At 46.1% G+C, this 18,871-nt stretch overlaps 1 long non-coding RNA gene across 1 annotated transcript; it reads left to right on the plus strand.

Moving 5' to 3' along the window:
* The first annotated feature begins 15,708 nt into the window (after window positions 1–15,708).
* LOC138850020 (uncharacterized) lies at window positions 15,709–16,738 on the plus strand. The gene is made up of 3 exons (XR_011389400.2): window positions 15,709–15,858; window positions 15,957–16,136; window positions 16,286–16,738. It is a non-coding gene; the product is annotated as an uncharacterized LOC138850020 (long non-coding RNA).
* Window positions 16,739–18,871: the final 2,133 nt, after the last annotated feature.

An 18,871-nucleotide genomic window follows, 5' to 3' on the forward strand; every position in this document is an offset into this window, starting at 1 on the left:
GGAGAGTTCAGCACTTCAGTGTACATCTGTTTGACACTAGAAAGAACAAAAGAATGAGACTTGAGTTTCAGTTGCGGCTTCGTAACTAGCTGTGTAATTTTGGACGGTTCATTTGCACCCTCTGATCACTCCAGTGTATTCATCCACTAGAGGAAAATGCCGCCACCTATCTCATGGAGCAGTTAATTTTGTTCATGCCACAAATATTGAGTGGTTGCTTATATGTGTCTGGCCCTCTTCTAAACATAGGATATAGCAGCAGACAAGACAATAAAACAAGTTCCTCCTTGTGAACACACATTTGTAGGAAATAAAAAATAAGAATGATGAGTAAAACTACAGTATATTAGATAGTGTTGATTAGATTTGCTGCCTTTGAGGTACACTGCACAAAACCTGGTACTCAACAGATAGTAGCTGAGTACTCCCATACAGTAATTTCCTTTGCTGTTGTAGTTTTCAAACAGTTCCTGAATCACTCTACCTAAAGTGGTAATCGACAAAAGGCCTGACCCCATTGCCTTCTATTTCTTGCTAGTTAATGAGGTCTAAATCTGTGCTTGCTTAAGAAGACAAAAGAATCCTTACAGTGGTGTTCTGTACTTCCTGGATGGCAGAGTAATCAAGGTGGTGCCTACACGCTGGATAAATGGCCGTCTCTGGAGCCAACTGGCTGGAGCTCTTCATGGGGCTGGAAGGCAGGCATTAGGTCCACAAAGACAAATACTTAGTGTCGTTGCTGTTTAAGCAAAGCAAACCAGAAAACTTCAGTTTCTCTTAATGAAAAGTTCTGTGCCCAATGTCTGTGCCAAACCTTGGGGAACTGAGCAAAGTTTGTAGTATTGGAAGGATTATTTATGGCTACTGCATTATTTATGGGCAACCAGGGCATAGACAGAAAGCCAGGAAAAAGAATGCTTGTGGTTGGTTGATATTTTTGCTCGTTGCAGAAAATTGGAAAGTTGAGAAATATTTAAAGAAGCAGCTGTTAAGTTTACCTGCAGCTAGCACTCTGCCTCAACTTGCTCCTTCAAAATACCCGGTGGACAGTCACTGACTGAATTCCTTCTTTGGGCCTCAGCCTGTACCAGGCACAGAGGACACAGCGCCTGCTTTGTGGCTAGATAGAGGAAGAACGAGAGATGGAAAGGCTGCACCAAGAATGGCCGATCCCTCCCAGAGGACCGCTCCTAGGAGCCAGCGTTTGTAAAGTGTCTGTAACAGAAAGTTGAAAGCATCTTACATAGGGTGGTTGTGGAAATGAGAAGTGGATTGTAAAGAAGTAGAGAACAATGGTACTGTGGTGTGTGGCGATGCCGTCCCTGCCACCTCACGCAGAAAGGCCCTGAGCTCTGTGCACAAGGATTCAGTGTGGAATATTGCCTCTCAGAAGAAACTAGATGTTAGGCTGCTTGCCAGTTCCCCTGGTCCTTGCTTTAAAAATCTAATAAGTGAAAATTCAGAATTACAGCCCAGATCAGATGAGGAAATTGGCCCAGGAAGGCTGAATGACTTTTCTTGAATCACACATTTAGTTGGTGGCGAAGCCAGAATAATAGTGAAGACTCTTGAACCTTATGCAGTCCAGGAAGTTTTTTCTATTACTCCATTGAGAAAATTTCCTTTACTAAAATATACCTTCTTAAGCAATCTTTAAAATGGAGGTCACCCTTACGATCATCAAATGGTTTATCCACAGTTGATTTATGTACAGTTTTGAAAGAATGTTTACAGTATAGAATGTGGTGCAGAGGATTTTTCCAAATTGCCCTGGGGTGCCCATGCCCCCTGGTCCTTCTTCCAGAGTTGCGTATTCGTAAGTAAATGTTGGCATTCTGTCATTTATTTTTCCAGAGGTTCTTCCCCAGCCGTGTATGTTTTGTGTTTTTAATATTTCTCGTGTTCTTTTTTTTTTCTCTCATCTGGGCACGTAAATCCTGATAAAGCTCTCAGCTATCTCCTCTGTGCTGGCTCAGATTTCTGAGTGTGTTTACATTTGTGACACAGTGCCTGATGTCACAAATGCTGTCACATCATTAGGCCTTACATCCCTAAACTCTAGCCTTGTGTTTCTAGATGTTCTAAAAATTCCATACACTTCACTTGTAAACGCCACCATCCTGTGCCATGACATTTCCATAGTAACGCAGTTTAAACAGGAAGCCCAGTCAAAGGGGGTGAAGGTTTCAAATGCAAGAATGCATTAAAAATAGGAGCATACATAAGATGGTGCAGCTCTCCACTTCAGCATCACCATTGCTGTCTTCCCACGGCTGGGCGCAGCAGCCACCCCCCGTGTACGGAGCCTATTCATATATCATGGAAACTGTAATACTTAATTGAAGTTAATTGTTTGAACACATCTTTTCTCCTCTACAAGCCCATGAGCTTAAAAGCCAAAACCACATCTGATTCTTTTTTGCATTTCCTACATCCAGAATAAGTCATACCTGGTACTGTTCAATAAATGTTTGATGGGTGAAGGAATTGCTATTCCAAAAAAATTTTTCTTTAAAGAATTATTTATTTATTTGAAAGTTAGAGTTATAGAGAGAGAGAGAGGGAAAGAGAGGAAGTGACAGAGCTTCCATTCTCTGTTTCACTACCCAAATAGCCACAACGGCCAGGGCTGGACCAGCCCAAAGCCAGAATCCTGGAATTCCATTAGAAGATCCAACTTGGGTGTCAGAGGCCCGAAGACTTGGGCCATCTCCCACTGCTTTCCCAGGTATATTAGCAGGCTGCTGGATAGGAAGTGGAGCAGCTGGAATTTGAACCAGTGCCCATCTGGGATGCCAGCATCACAGGAGGTGGCTTAACCTTCTGTACCACAGTGTCAGTTCCCTTTTTAAGCATTTTAAAGTATACATTTCAGTGACAGTTCTCATATTTTGGATATGAGACCCTTATCAGATATATTGTAAATATTTCCTTCCATTCTGTGGATTTTCTTTTCACTTTCTTGATAATATTCTTTGGTGCACAAAAGTTCTAAATTAAAAAAAAAATTTTTTTTCATTAATTTGAAAAAGCGAGATCTTCCATCTACTGGTTCACATCTGTAACAGCCAGAACTGAATCCAGGATCTTAAAACCCAATCCATGTTTTCCAAGTGGGTTGCAGGGACCCAAGTATTTGAGCTATCCATCACCTGTTGCCTCTCAGGGTGCACAGAACTTGTACCAGGCACTGTGATATGGGAAGTGGGGGTCCCAATTGGCATCTTAAGTGTCGTACCAAATGCCCGCCCCTAAATTTTGATGAGCTCCAAGAACTCCATCAGTTTAGATCTTCTAGTTAGGTCTTTGATGCGTTTTGTGTTTGTGTTTGTAGTGGTTCAAGTGCTCAGCTTCTTTCTTTCACATGTAGCTATCCAGTTGCTTAAGCAGCACTTGTTGAAAAGAGTATTCTTTCCCTATTGCCACATTTGTTTTTGAAAGATATTTACAGTTATAAATTGACAGTTCTTTTTTTCTTTCTGTACCTTAAAGATTTTGCTCATCTTCTGGCTTGTTTTTGTCTTTATTTTCATTTATTTGAAAGATGGAGACATCTTACATCTGCCAATTCACTCCCCAAATGCTCACAACAGCTAGGGCTGAGCCAGGCTAAAAAGCCAGGAGCCCAGAACTCAATCTGGGTCTCCCATGTGGGTGACAGGGACCCAGGTCCTTGAGCCATCACCTGCTGCCTCCCAGGGTGTGCATTAGCAGAAAGCTGGAATTGGAAGCAGAGGCAAGACTCGAACCCTGGCACTCTGTGTCAAAAGTCTGCCCTGCCTATAAATCTCACCTTTGTTCCTCTGTATATTCTGTCTCTTGCCACTCTTTTTTGTTTTTGAGATTTATTTATTTGAAAGGCAAAGAGAAAAAGAAAGATCTTCCATCTGCTGTTTGGACCAGGCCAAAACTAGGAGCCAGGAACTCCATCCAGATCACTTACATGGATGGCAGGGCCCATGTACTTGGGCCACCTTCTGCTGCCTTCTCGGCACATTAGCAGGGAACTGGATTGGAATTGGAGCAGCCAGGACTCTGCTCGAGTACGGGATGCTGGCGTCACAGGCTGCGCTTAACCTGCTGCACCACAACACTGGCCACTCTTGGCATGCTAAAACTTTTTCTTGGGCTGGCACTGTGGCAAAGTGTGTTAAGCCGCCACCTGCAGTGCCAACATCCCAAATGGGCGCTGGTTGGTGTCCTGACTGCTCCACTTCTGATCCATCTTCCAGGTAATGTCAACAGGGAAAGCAGTTGAAGATGGCCCAAGTATTTGGGCTCCTGCACCCATGTGGGAGATCTGGAAGAAGCTCCTGGCTCCTGGCTTTGGCCTGACCCAGCCCTGTCCGTTGTGGCCATTTGGGGAATGAACCAGTGGATGGAAGATCTCTCTCTCTCTCTCTCTCTCCCTCACCCTACCTTCCATATAAATTTTAAAATATTTTTAAAAAAATATTTTATTACTGACTTGATGCAAATTTGATTAAGCTGAGCCATGTTTCTTATGCTTAGGGTTCATGGAGCCGTTTTGATTTGTGGGTCTAAAGCTTTCACCGAATTTGGAAAACTTACCATTCTTTCTTTTTTCTTTTTTTAAGATTTATTTATTTATTTGAAAGTTAGAGTTATACAGAGAGAGAAGGCGAGGCAGAGGCAGAGAGAGAGAGAGGTCTTCCATCTGCTGGTTCACTCCTAATTGGCCGCAACAGTCAGAGCTGTGTCAACCCAAAGCCAGGAGCCAGGAGCTTCTCCCAGGTCTCCCACACCGGTGCAGGGGCCCAAGGCCTTGGGACATCTTCCACTGCTTTCCCAGGCCATAGCAGAGAGCTGGATCAGAAGTGGAGCAGCAGAGACTCGAACCGGTGCCCATATGAGTTGCTGGCACTGCAGGCAGTAGCTTTACCCACTATGCCACAGCACTGGCTCCTCCAGTTACATTTATATTAAGCCACTTGAATGTTTCTCACAGAGCTGGCGCTGTGGCGTAGGGAGTAAAGCCATCACCTGCAGTGCCAGCATACCATATAGACTCCGGTTCGAGACCTGGCTGCTCCACTTCTGATCCAGCTCTCTGTTATGGCCTGGGAAAGCAGTGGAAGATGGCCCAAGCCCTTGGGCCCCTGCACCCATGTGGGAGACCTGGAAGCACCCCCTGGCCCCTGGTCCCTGGCCCCTGGCTCCTGGCTCCTGGCTTCGGATCGGCACAGCTCCAGCCATTGCGGCCATCTGGAGAGTGAGCCAGCAGATGGAAGACTCTCTCTCTCTCTCTCTCCCTCTCTCTCCCTCTCTCTCTCTGCCTTTCCTTCTCTTTCTGTGTGTAACTGTGACTTTCAAGTAAAATAAATAAATCTTTTTTTAAAAAAATCCCACAGTTCACTGATGCTGTGTTCTTCAACTGTTTCTTTTTTTCCTCTCTTTGTGTCTTTTTGTATGGTTTCTATGCTGTGTCTCCAAATTCACTAATCTTGAAATGTTTAAACTATTTATTATAGTTTCCTTCTCTAAAAGTTTCAGTTGGGTTTTTAAAATAGGTTTTCTTTATTTTGGAATAATTTGGGATTTGTGGAAAATTTGCAAAGATAGTGCAGTGTTCTAGGTCCCCCATTCAGTTTCAGTCTCCTCTAACGTTGTTATCCCCAGTACTGTGGTGTGCTTATCAAAACCGAGATACTAGGTAGGTGTTACTACACGGGGAGTTAAACCACAGCTTTCAATGTCTGCATCCCATATCAGATAACCTGGAATCGAGTCCACTTCTGATCCAGCTTCCTGCTGATATGCAACATGTGATGGCTTCACCACCTGGGTTCCTACCACTCACATGGGTGACCTGGCTTCAGCTTGGCTCATCCCTGGCTGTTGCAGACATTTGGGGAGTGAACCAGTAAATGAAAGCTCTATTTCTCGATCTCTCCCTCTCTCTCTGACACCCTGCCTTTCAAAAAAAGAAATAAGGGGCCAGTGCTGTGGCGTAGCGGGTAAAGCCACTACCTGCAGTGCTGGCATCCCATATGGGTGCCGGTTCGAGTCCCGGCTGCTCCACTTCCCATCTAGCTCTCTGCTATGGTCTGGGAAAGCAGTACAAGATGGCCTAAACCCCTGGGCCCCTGCACCGGCATGGGAGACCTGGAAGAAGCTCCTGGCTCCTGGCTTCAGATCGGCACAGTTCTGGCCGTTGTGGCCAATTGGGGAGTGAACCAGCGGATGGAACACCTTTCTCTCTCTCTCTCTCTCTCTCTCTCTGCCTCTCCTCTCTCTGTGTAACTCTGACTTTCAAGTAAAATAAATAGATCTTTAAAAAAAAAAAAAAAGAAAGAAGTAAATCTTTTAAAAAAACAACAACTGGGAGTTGAGGGTATTTTTGTTTTTTAGTAATTTTAAAAATATTTATTTATTTATTTGAAAGAGTTACACAGAAAAAGAGAGAGATATCTTCCATCTGCTGGTTCACTCCCCAGATGGCTGCAACAACTGGGGCTGGGCCAGGCCGAAGCCAGGAGATTCTTCCAGGTCTCCCAACATGGGGGCAGGGGCCCAGGGACCTAGACCATCCTCTGCTGCTTTCCCAAGCGCATTAGCAGGGAACTGGCCCAGAAGTGGAGCAGCTGGGACTCAAACTGGCACCCATATAGGATGCTGGCGTTTGGGAATTGTTTAAAAACAAAATAAAAAACCAAAGATATCAACATCGGTATGTTACTGCTAACTAAATTGCACAGTTGATTCACATTTCAAGTTTGTCCACTAATGCCTCTTTTTTTTGTTCCAGGAACAAATTAAGGATATCACATTGCATTTAAAAAGCCTGTCTCCTTATTTTCCTCTGATCCATGGAGGTTTCTCAGTCTTTTCTTGTTTTAAAAGGCCTTGAAGGTTTTGAGGTATATTGGTCATGTATTTGGTAAAATGTCCCTTAATTTGGGTTTGTCTGGTATTGTGATTAGCCTGGTTGTGGGTTTGGGGAAAGGATAACAGTGAATTACTCTTCTCATTATGCTATAATAGAGGGTCTGTAAGAGCCACATGGCATCACTGGTGTTAGCTTCCTTCACTTGGCCAGCTCTTTGCTGTGAAGCCACTTTTTTGTTTTTCCTTTTCCATGTTCCGGAAGCCAGTCATTAAGTTCAGCCCACACTCAAAGGCAGCAAAGTAATTAAGTTCTTTCCCCTGGAGAGGGTGCTAAATACATTATTCGGAATTCTTTTTTTTTTTTTTTTTTCAGATTTATTTATTTGAAAGGCAGAGTTACACAGAGAGGGCAAGACACAGAGAGAGAGGTCTTCCATCTGCTGGTTCACTCTCCAAATGGCCACAACAGCTGGAGCTGGGCCAATCCAAAGCCAGGAATCAACAGCCTTCTCTGGGTTTCCCATGTGAATACAGGAGCCCAAGGACTTGGGCCATCTTCCACTGCTTTCCCAGGCCATAGCAGAGAGCTGGATCAGAAGAGGAGCAGCAGGGACTCTAACTGACACCCAAATGGGATGCCAGCACCACAGGCGGTGGCTTTACCCACTGTGCCACAGTGCTGGCCCCTGGAATTCTTATCTCCCAGTTTATTTATTCAGTTATTTCCTTGTAACAGTTTGGACTCATGTTAATTTTTTATTTTGGGTCGTAATCCAACAATGTGTTATTTATTTTGTGGCTTGTAGTATCCTGACTCTGGCCAGTGATGCTCTTCCGGCTTGGCTGTGTGTTTCTTTGACAAATGGTTATGTATGCTGTTGGGTTTTGGTCTTTTTTTTTTTTTTTTTTTTTTAACACTTCCTTAGCTTCTGACTGCAACATACTCCAAGATAGCTTTGTATTTTTCCTGCTTCAATCCTGTGATCAGCCATGTCTCTGCAGAGTCCTGTTGCTTTTTTTGGAGAAGAGTGTTTAGAAACCAGGGTATGTTTGTTGTGACTGAGATTTAGGTCTTTTTCATACCTTTCATTTCCCTGCTTAATAAACTCAGTCTTCTCCTGGGTTATTGATTACATAGAATAGTTATGTTTTTGTTTGTGTGTGTTTTCAGAGACACAGAGAGATCTTCCACCTACTGATCATTCCCCAGATAGCCACAACAACTAGGGCTGGGCCAGGCCAAAACCAGGAGCCCAGAATTCAATCCAGGTCTCCCATGTGGGTGGCTGGGACCCAAATACTTGAGCCGTCATCTGCTGCCTCCCAGGGAATATATTAGCAGGAAGATGGCATCAGAAGTAGAGTGCTGGAGACCAGAACCAGGCTCTCTAATATGGGATGTAGGTACCCCAAACAGTGACTTAGCTGCTGTACCACACACCTGCCCTAGTACATGGTTATATCTTTTTTAAAAAAAAAAAAGATTTATTTATTTTATTTGAAAGGTAAAATTATAGAGAGGCATAGGCAGAGATGTCTTCCATCCACTGGTTCACTCCCCAGTTGGTTGCAATGGCCGGAGCTGTGCCAATCCAAAGCCAGGAGCCAGGAGCTTCTGCCTGGTCTCCATGTGAGTGCAGGGGCCTGAGGACTTGGGCCATCTTCCACTACTTTCCCAGGCCATAGCAGAGAGCTGGATCGGAAGTGGAGCAGCCAGGACTCAAACCAGTGCCCATATGGGATGCCAGCACTGCAGGTGGTGGCTTTACCTGCTATGCCACAGTGCTGACCCTGGTTATGTCTTTTTCAGTTCTACCTATTTTCTTCAGGTTCCACTGACTGATTTTTCTCCTCATTATAGGTCCCTTAGTCTAGGTCCTTTTGCTTTTTGGAAAATGCTTTGGGCTTTTATTTTTGGTTTTGTGAGCTGAGACTGTGGTAACACTATTCTACAACTAATTTTGCCCCACTGTTGTGGCAAAACCCATCTGATGCCTGTCTTACCAGTGAAGTCTGTCTTACCACTCTGCATGTGGGGAACAGAAAGTGGACCTGTGTGTGTGATCTCTGAGAATGGTTTCTCATTTATTTATTTGTTTAACAGGCAGATCAAGAGAGAGAACGAGCTCGCATTCCATCCATTAGTTCACTTGTAACAGCTGGGTTGGGGTGGGGGCAGAGCCAGGAGTGGGGAACTCAATCCAGGTCCAGGCCCGTTGTGTGAGTGGCAGGAACTTGATTCCTTGAGCCTTGTGCTTCGTGCCAGAGTCTGCATTGGTAGGAAGCTGGGGTCAGGAGCCAGAGCTGGGTATCAAACCCAGGTATCCCGACCCGGGATGCAGCAATACTGACCAGTTTCTTAACTACTAGGCCGAATGCCTGCCCCAAGAATGGTTCCTTCTAACCCTTGTGGGCAGTTCTCTCTCTGGCCTCATGGGGGTTTCCCAGCTAAAGACTTGCAGGGGACCCCTCAACAGAGAGCTGGATCTCGCTTTTTTTTTCTTTTTTTTTTTTTTAAATTTTTTTGACAGAATTAGAGAGAGACAGAAAGAAAGGTCTTCCTTCTGTTGGTTCACCCCCCAGATGGCCACTACGGCCGGAGCTACGCCGATCCGAAGCCAGGAGCCAGGTGCTTCCTCCCGGTCTCCCATGCAGGTGCAGGGGCCCAAGCACTTGGGCCATCCCCCACTGCCTTCCCGGGCCACAGCAGAGAGCTGGACTGGAAGAGGAGCAATGGGGACTAGAACCCAGCACCCCGACCGGGACTAGACTCCTGGGGTGCCGGCACCGCAGGCGGAGGATTAGCCTAGTGATCCGCGGCGCCAGCTGGAGCCCGCTTTTGTTCACTCCTCCTCACTGTTCTTCCCCACGACTCCAGCAACATTGACCTCCTGGGATTCCCAACCCCATCTCCTCAATCCGGGAAACTCAGGCTCAGCCTGGGGTTGCTCGGGCAGCAGGGCCCAGAGACCCCTCCGGGAGGTAAGCAGGCCATCTTAAGGCTTAGTTCACTTGCCCCTGGTCTTTAGTTGCCTGGTGTCAGTGTCTTAAAACCACTGGTTCATGTGTTCTGTCCAGAATCGTTTGGTCCCTATTACCACATGTTCACCAAAAGTGAACATCAGCGTAGGAAATGAACAGAGCCAGAGGCTCTGATTAGCGCGCAGGCGTGCATATCCTAAACACATGAGGGAATAGCGTGATGCTGAAGCGCGTGGACTCGGGAAACTCATTGCGTGCAGCCTGGGTCTAGCGCTGCATCTTACTAGCTGTACCTCCTAGGCCAGTTAGGAAGCCTTGCTGGCTCTCTTAAGATGGGAATAATAATAGCGCTGTCTCGTGGAATGAGAGGAGGGTTATATATGTAAAGCATTTGGAACAGTGTGTGGTTCTGTGTAAGCATCCAGTAAATATTAGCTGTTAATATTATTATTCTTTATACTTGTTAAAGAAAGCCAGCAAATTTGGCTGTGAATTTGCTAGTATCCCTAGCAAAGTGGAAATACTAGTTAGAGGATTTACTGTCCATAAAATGCAGATAGACTGTTTGGACATGACAAGTATGAGATTTCAGAATATCTCTCCCCAAGATTGCTCATAGAGTGCTTTATGATGTCTGAGTAGTGTACCAGACTGAGTGAGGGTCCCAGGATTTTTCTCTTAAACCATTCCCGCAAGTAGCCAATAGCTTCACGTCAGAGCTCAGTTCAGTCAAGAGAATTTTGCTGGGGCTGAAATATGGCAGTACCTTTCCCTGGCTTAATCCAAAGATCTGGCTTCTAGCATCAAAATGAAACTACTAAAGCACATGTCATTTAAGCAAGTCTCCATAAATATAAGGGGGTCGGTTAGAATTACAGTAGTGCAGACAAGAGGCGACTAAAGCTTGAGCCCCAGCACTGGGTGCAGGATGAGAGGGTGCTGGCGAGGGAGCAACCCATTCAGCAGTGAGGATCCACAAGGCTTGGCGACTGATGCCGTACAGGAAGCAGGAATTTTCAAGGGCTGGGAACTGAAGGAGCCACAGACAGAAGGAAGGAAGTTGGACCGCTGTGTTGTTCAACTCTTCTGTAGCCTTACTCGGACATTGCCAGCCCACTCGACCAGGAAGGGAGGTTAAAAATCTGCCACCATGGGAATGGCTGCACTTCTGCCGTTCTGTCAGGCTTTGTCATACCTCCCTGGGGAACTGTCCCTTTCCTCGTCGGAGTGTGCCTTCTAATGCCTCTCTGCCTCACGATCCATTCCCATTGCATTCTTTGACTTCGTCTTTGCCTGGTGCCTCGTCCTCACCCTTTGAACGTGTCACATCATTATCTATTGCGTGGATTCTGCAATCAGCAGTCAGCTGAATTTTTTTTAAATCCAATCTGAGAATCTTTGCCTATCTTTAGGCGAGTTTCTATTCCTTCTTACTCTGTTTCTCCCCTTGTATTTGACCTGTCTGTCTACCATGTGTTTTCCTTGTTTCTTCTTTGCTCTTCTCCTGCCTCCTTTTGATTTTTGTTTCTTTTCACCCCTTCTGTTCTCACTGTGGTTTGGAAGTTCTGCTTTCTAACTCTGGTCTTCCCGTGGGTGTCCTTGCATGTTAATGTGCACACTCGGCTGAACACTGTTCAGTTCCTCACCGTCTCTGGCTCACTGTGACGATTTCAGGAACCTTAGCATCTTCTCTGTCTAATCTCCACCCCTTCCATCGTCTAGGCACTTGGAGGGTTTGCTTGTTTTTTTCTTTTCTTTTGTTTTTGTATTTTAATTCCAGCTTACTTTTAACTACTTGCCCAAATCCCCAAATTAGATTTTGTTTTGTTTTTGTTGTTTTCAGATTTATTTATTGGCCTTGTAGCGCAGCTGGTTAAGCCACCACCTGCAATGCTGGCATCCCACATGGGTGTCGGTTCAAGACCCAGCTGTTCCACTTCTGATCCAGCTCCCTGCTAATGTGCCTGGGAAAACAGCAGAGGATGGCCCAAGGGCTTGGCCCCTGCACTTTCTCTCTGTGTAACCCTTTCAAATAACTAAATAAAGGCAGAGTTACAGAGAGAGAGAGATTGAGAGAGAGAGAGAGAGAATATTCCATCCACTGATTCATTCCCCACATGGCCACCACAGCCCAGGGCTGGGCCAGGCTGAAGCCAGGAGCCAGGAGCCAGGAGCTTCTTCCAGATCTCCTACATGGGTGCAGGGTGACAAAGAACCAGGGCCATCCTTCGCTGCCTTCCCAGGCAGATTAGCAGAGAACTGGATCAGAAATGGAGCAGCAAGGACAAGAACTGGCACCCATAAGGGATGTCAGTGCTGCAGGCAGTGGCTTTGCCCATTATGCCTCAGCACTGGCCCCAAATTAGATTTTTTTTAAAAGATGTATTTATTTGAGAGGTAGAGTAACAGAGAGAGGGAGTGACAGAAAGGTCTTCCATCCACTGGTTCACTCCCCAAATGACCACAAATGCTGGAGCTGGGCTGATCCAAAGCCAGGAACTTCTTCCAGGTCTCCCCCATGGGTGCAGGGGCCCAAGCAATTGGCCATCTTCCACTGCCTTCCCAGGCCACAAGTAGAGAGCTGAATCGAAAGAGGAGCAGCCGGGACATGAACCAACGGCCATGTGGAATGCCAATGCCGCAGGCAGAGCCTTAGCCTACTAAGCAACAGCACTGGCCCCCAGATTAGATGTTTGCATCCTTGCCTACCTTTTTATTGAAATATTATTCACACATGGTAAGGCACATCCATTTAAAATATGCAATTCAATCCTTTTGAGTATATTTGCACAATTTTGCAAACTTCACACTGATTTTAGAACTTTTTCATTCAACAAAACCCAACTCTAGACCCATTTGTAGTCATTCTTGCTGTTCCCTACCTCCAGCCCCTGGTAAATTTTCATCTACTTTCTGTCTCTATGGATTTGCCTATTCTGGACGTTTTGCATGAATATAATCAGACAATATGTGGCTTTTTGCCTCCGATTCTTTGACTTAGCATAATGTGTTCAAGGTGTATGCATGTTGGAGTGCGTATCAGTACTTCATTCCTTTGTAGGGCTGACTGATATTCTATTGTCTGGATAGATCACATTTCATTCATTACTTTGTCAGCTGATAGACCTTTGGGTCATTTCCATCTTTTGGCAGTGTTGCAAAATTCTTCTATGAACATTCATGCACACTTTTTTGTGGATATTCGTTTTAAATTCTCCTGAGTATATGCCTAGGATACTATTAATAAATAATACATTTTTTAATATTTAATGGTGTGCTAGTAATCCTTTCTCACATGGAAAGGGTTAGGGAGACCCCAATTTGAAGCATTTGTTGGTTCTAGAGTGTAAATATTGGAGATCCCAAGAAGACATTGTTGAATGTGGAGTTTGGGCAGAGGTGCACAGTAGCACACAATTCTGTAGTATTTCTACCTATATATACCAGAGAAATAAATGCCTCCAAAGTATAGAGAATGTCACAGTGTAGTGAAATAATAAAAAGGGTGGCTGGTGCAGTGAGTTAAGCCACTGCCTCCAATGCCAGCTTCCTATATGGGAGCTCCAGTTCAAGTCCTGGCTGTTCTACTTCCCATGCAGCTCCCTGCTAATGCACCTGGGAAGGCATGGAAGATGGATGGCCCAAGTGCTTGAGCCCCTGCCACCCACATGAGAGACCCGGATGAAGCTCCTGGCTCCTGGCTTCAGCCTGGCCCAGCCCATTTGGGCAGTGAACCAGAGGATGTAAGACCTCTCTCTCTCTCTCTCAACTCTGCCTTTCAAATAAATAAATAAATCTTTTAAAAACTGAATAAAAATGAAAAGTGAAGCATTGTGAGTATTGTTACCTTTATGTTTTAAATCATTCAGTTACTTGTAGATTTATATAATTTAACCTTTAGTAACAAGTATCTAACACCCTCCTCAAAATTCCCGAGATGCCACCAGTCTGCTGCGTGGGTTCCATCACCTCACTCGTCTCCCACACCCTCATCTTGGGTCTCCTTCCTGAATTCAGGTTCTTCCTGCTGAAGTTTCTCCGTCACTGAACCGCCAACACAGGTTTGTGTTCCAGCCCAGCTTGTTGTTCTGAAAATGTCCGAAAGTTTGACTCTCATTTATTACTCATAACTCATTTATTATTCTGGTCTGAGGTTTATTTTCTGCCCACATTTTCAAGACAGCATCCTACAGTCTGTTGGTGTCCACTGTTGCTTATGAAAGTGCCGCTGTTATTGTAGTTAACATCCCTTTTGGAAATCTGTGCCTTGTTGCTGAGAATTCTTTTTCTCTCTTTGCCTTGTGGGCGGGAGGCTAGGAGGCTCAATCCTTGTTCTGATGATGCACCACTGTCCAGAACTCCTGGGGGCCTCCCCTTGACGAGTCACAAGAAGACCTCAGTCTCAGTACTGTAACGTGACACCCCAGCTCTGACCCCAGAGCCAGATGCAGCATCTCATCTCATTTACCATGAGTTCCAAGGACCTTTGGTCTGCTGTCAAAAACCGAAAATCATTTCCCCAAGAGATGTCTTGTAACTTAGATGCAAAAGAATGTGTTGTCTGCTTTGTAGCCAACTTTCAAATAAAAATTACAGAAATGCTTAAAGCAGCAGGAGCAGCATTTAAATAAATGTATCCTACCAGGTTGATGTCATGGAAGAAGACAACCTTACGTTTGGTTGTATAATTTCTGCTGATTGCGGAAAGAACACTGGACTTGGTAAAGACACACATGGGGTCACAATGTAGGTCAGGCTACCATGAGATGGGCACGCTCTCGCATTGGTGAAATTTTAAATTGGTGGTGCTTTCCCAGAGCAATCTGGCAGTAAGTACCATGAAGCTTTAAAGAGTTTTAAACTAGTTGACCTAGGAATTCCATCTCTTAGGAAACAGTCCAAGAGGCATATGAGAATTTACATATACAGTGACTCACTGCAACATTGTCTGTAACATAGTAAAAGAAGGAAATCGGGGTGGGCGTTGTGGCGCAGCAGGTTAACCCGCTGCTTGGAATGCCCTCAGCCCATACCCGAGAGCCTGGTTCAAGGTCCAGCTACCCCAAGGTTCTGATCCAGCTTCCTGCTAAGGCACCCTGGGAGGCAGCAGATGATAGAGAGATGCAGCCAGCTAAGGAGACCATCCCGGACCAGAGGACATAAAAGTAGCTGGGAGCAGGGCCAGGGAGTGCTGGTGGGTAAACAGCTCCCCTTGCTTCACCAACCTGGGAAAAGCTGGCCCTGCCTGCAGCCTGCCACTAACATGGGAGACGCACATGGGGTTCCTGACTCTTGGCTCCAGCCTGACTCAGCCCTAGCTCTCGCATGCGTTTGGGCAATGAACTAGGTGAACCAGCCTAGAAGATAAATCAATCTCTCTCTCTTTCTCTCTCCTCCCCCGCCCCCACTTCTCTCTGTCACTCTTCAGTTCAAATAAATAAATCTTTTTACCAAAAGAAGAAAGAAAAAATGAAGGAAATTACCTTGAGGTCCTACAATGTGGAAATGATTAGGTAAATTATGGTATACCCTTTAAATGAAACAATGCACCCATTAAAAATGATGTTTTTCAAGGATCATTGGTGGTACTTGGAGTTGTTCATCGTAGAATAGGCGATAAAATCAGACTATAAAATCACATGCATTATATAGTCCCATTTTTACTTTCTGTATGGGAAAAAAAAGAACTTGGTAAACCTAAAATATGAATAGTAGTTTATCTAGGAGATGAAAATTACAGGTGATTTCAAATGTTCTTCATTATATTTTCATATGTACAGTTCTTAAAGATTATTCTGACTGTAAATATTACTTTTAAACCTAAAAAAAGTAGAAGCTAAAATTACTTTTTAAGAAAGAAAAAAACATGTTTTCCAGGGAGAGAAGACATCTACACCCAAGGAGCTGATGGTTTAGTGGAGAAAAGGAGACACCCACAAATTAATTCCAAGATAATGAAGGTGATAAATCAGGCTCTTCCAAGTGTGGAGGGAAAAAATTAGCTCTGCCTGGGAGAGTTGAAAGCAGGTAAAAAGGGGTAGGGTCCTGCAGGGTGACTAGGAGTTCTCTGGGGTTTTGTGAATTGTTAAGCACTATGTGAGTTAGTCTTTGGCCTTGCCTCCTAGAAAGCTCTCCTTGCCTCTTTCCCATGCTCCCCGAAGCCCAGGAGCCCTGGGACAGGAAGCAGCAGCAGTTACACGGTCACACTCCAGTGCTCCAGCAAGTGACCTGAGATGCAGCCAGCTAAGGAGACCATCCCGGACCAGAGGACGTAAAAGTAGCTGGGAGCAGGCCAGGGAGTGCTGGTGGGTAAACAGCTCCCCTTGCTTCGCCATCCCGGGGACAGCTGGCCCTGCCTGCAGCCTCCACCCTGAGTCATGGGGCCACCGCCGCCTGGGGGATGGTAAAAACCGCGAACAAGCGCCACACATCAGCCTACGATTTACCCTGGCAGGAAACGGTGTGTCAGATGTCCACACAGCCTCCAGACAGGGTGGAGTGGAGACGAGGGCCGGGAGTGAGGGGCCCGGGAAGGGGCCGAGGACTGCTCTGCTCCGAAAGAACAGAGAAGCCGGGTGGAAGGGACTTACATGCCATCTGATCTAATGCTGCTGATTCTTCTCCAACGCCCCCTCACATCGTCATCTGGCCCTGTCTTCAGGGTGGGGCTCAGAAGCCACCTCTCTGCTACCTCCTACTCCGATGCCCCTGGCCTTGGCTCCAGGCTTTCATCACTGTTTCACTTTATGGAAAAAAAAAAAAAAAAAAAAAAGGAATTCAGGACCCTCTGCATGCCAGGCACTGTGCTTGTAATATGAGGTGTCTCCAAGAAATTCATAGAAAATGTATATTTCAACAAATTGGTGGAAAAACAGAATTAAAAGATAACTTTGTTTTGGTGGAAAAATTTGAAATCCATGCCTAGTATTTTCATAATGTACATTTTTAATAAGCAAATATAGGGCTGTAAATGTCAAGAAGGAACCAGCTTTGGGGAAAGAACTCTGTACAATGCGAGTAGCTGATTCCAAGGTCCCAAGGGGTGACCTCTGCTTGCTGTGGAGATGAAAGCAAGGAGCTGTGGCACTGCATGGATACCCTTCCTTCTTTGTCTCCAAGTGCAATCTTCTCACGCGTCAGTATTTTAGCCCAAGCATTGCCTCTTGAAGCAAATCCAACCTGATTTCCCAGGTAGAAGTGACCACCATCTCCTTTCCTCCCCACCAGCTCCAGTAGACGGGTGTCAGCACACCTGTAACCTTTGCCTTCTTACCCTGCTTCATCGTCCCTGCTCCCCGATACTCTCACTCTCACACCCACCACGGCAGGACTGAGCTTCCTAATTTTTTTGTAATGCTTATTTATTTTTCATCTATTGGAAAGCCAAAGAAGGAGACAGAGAAATCTTCCACCTACTGGTTCACTCCCCCCAGAAGACTCAACACCCAGGGCTGGGCCAGATCAAAGGCAGGAGCTCAGAACTCCATTCAAGCCTCCCAAATGGGTGGCAGGGACCCAAGCACCTAAGCTGTCATTCACTACCTCTCAGGATGCATGAGTGGGAGCTGAATTGGAAGCAGACTAGCCAGGACTCAAACCCGCACTCCACTTGGCGGCTGGCTGAACCCTCTGCACTAAAACGCCTGCTCAGCCATGCCTCCTCCACCAAAGAGCCTGGCACAGAGTCCGATCGGTAATTGTTTGCTCCAGGGTTCGATGGGCTGTCACACAGCACTCTGTCAGAGTCTCACAGGGATACATATTCAGTTGGCAACATTCATCATTCAGCATCAGGCCTTGTGCTGAGTGCTTTCTACCCTGCTAAGCCTCACAAGCCTGGCAATCGCTACATGTGTATTATTATCCACTTTTTTTTTAAACACAAGGTTTTTTATTTATTTATTTATTTTACAGGCAGAGTGGACAGTGAGAGAGAGAGAGAGACAGAGAGAAAGGTCTTCCTTTACCATTGGTTCGCCCTCCAATGGCTGCCCCGGCTGGCGCACTGCGGCCAGTGCGCCGCGCTGATCTGATGGCAGGAGCCAGGTACTTCTCCTGGTCTCCCATGGGGTGCAGGGCCCAAGGACTTGGGCCTTCCTCCACTGCACTCCCTGGCCACAGCAGAGAGCTGGCCTGGAAGAGGGGCAACCGGGACAGAATCCGGCGCCCCGACCAGGACTAGAACCCGGTGTGCCAGCGCCACTAGGCGGAGGATTAGCCTAGTGAGCCGTGGTATAGTTAAAACTCAGAGAATCAAAGTGACTGTCTGGATCAGAGCTGAGGTTTGAACTGAAGTCCCTTGAAACCAAATCCCAGTACTTCCATCTTCGGCGTGATGCCCCTGGTTGTGCACTCTTCATCTGTGCACCTGTCCTCTCTTTGCTCCTATCTAATAACCATGGCCCTGAGGGACGGGTCTGTACGTGACTCCATTCTTAGTCCCTGTGACAGCAGAACAGCGCTTGGATTCGGTACCCACTCCACACCTGTGTCTTAAATCCCCAACGGGGCAGAAAAGAGAGAAGAAGCTGTGAATGGATGCTTCATGCCAAGGGAATGAGCCCCGATATCAGTTCACAGGACGTGAGGGCTGATGGGAGAGAAGTGGCTGAGGGCAGGTGCCTTTCCAGGTACGGCGGGGCATCCTGTCCAGGAGGAGAAGCCGGCTGGGGAAAGCCAAGGCCGCCAAGCACTCGGTTCTTAGAAATCACACCTTGTGCTCGGCCGGCAGGCAGGCAGAGCGGAGGGGAACCTGAGTTGGGAAATGAGGTTAGGTTTCGATTCAGATAGTTATTTGTGTTTTCTGGGTCTGCACGGTCGATAAATTTTCAACGAGCAGTGATTCTGTTCCTCATCTTTCACTGCTTTATGGGACTTCAGGGAGTGGAAGCATAACATCCTGCTTTCCCATAAGGTCTCTGGCCGCTACCCTGGCACCAATTAAAGATAGGTCTATGCAATTAATCAAAACCAATTTGGAACTCTCTAGCGCTGCTCCTCTGATGTGCTGCCTGCTCCACACACAGTAGTTCCTCAGCGG

This window comes from Oryctolagus cuniculus, chromosome 1 (genome assembly GCF_051225735.1).
Source record: "Oryctolagus cuniculus isolate XC-2025 breed Fujian yellow rabbit chromosome 1, ASM5122573v1, whole genome shotgun sequence".
Taxonomy (NCBI): domain Eukaryota; kingdom Metazoa; phylum Chordata; class Mammalia; order Lagomorpha; family Leporidae; genus Oryctolagus; species Oryctolagus cuniculus.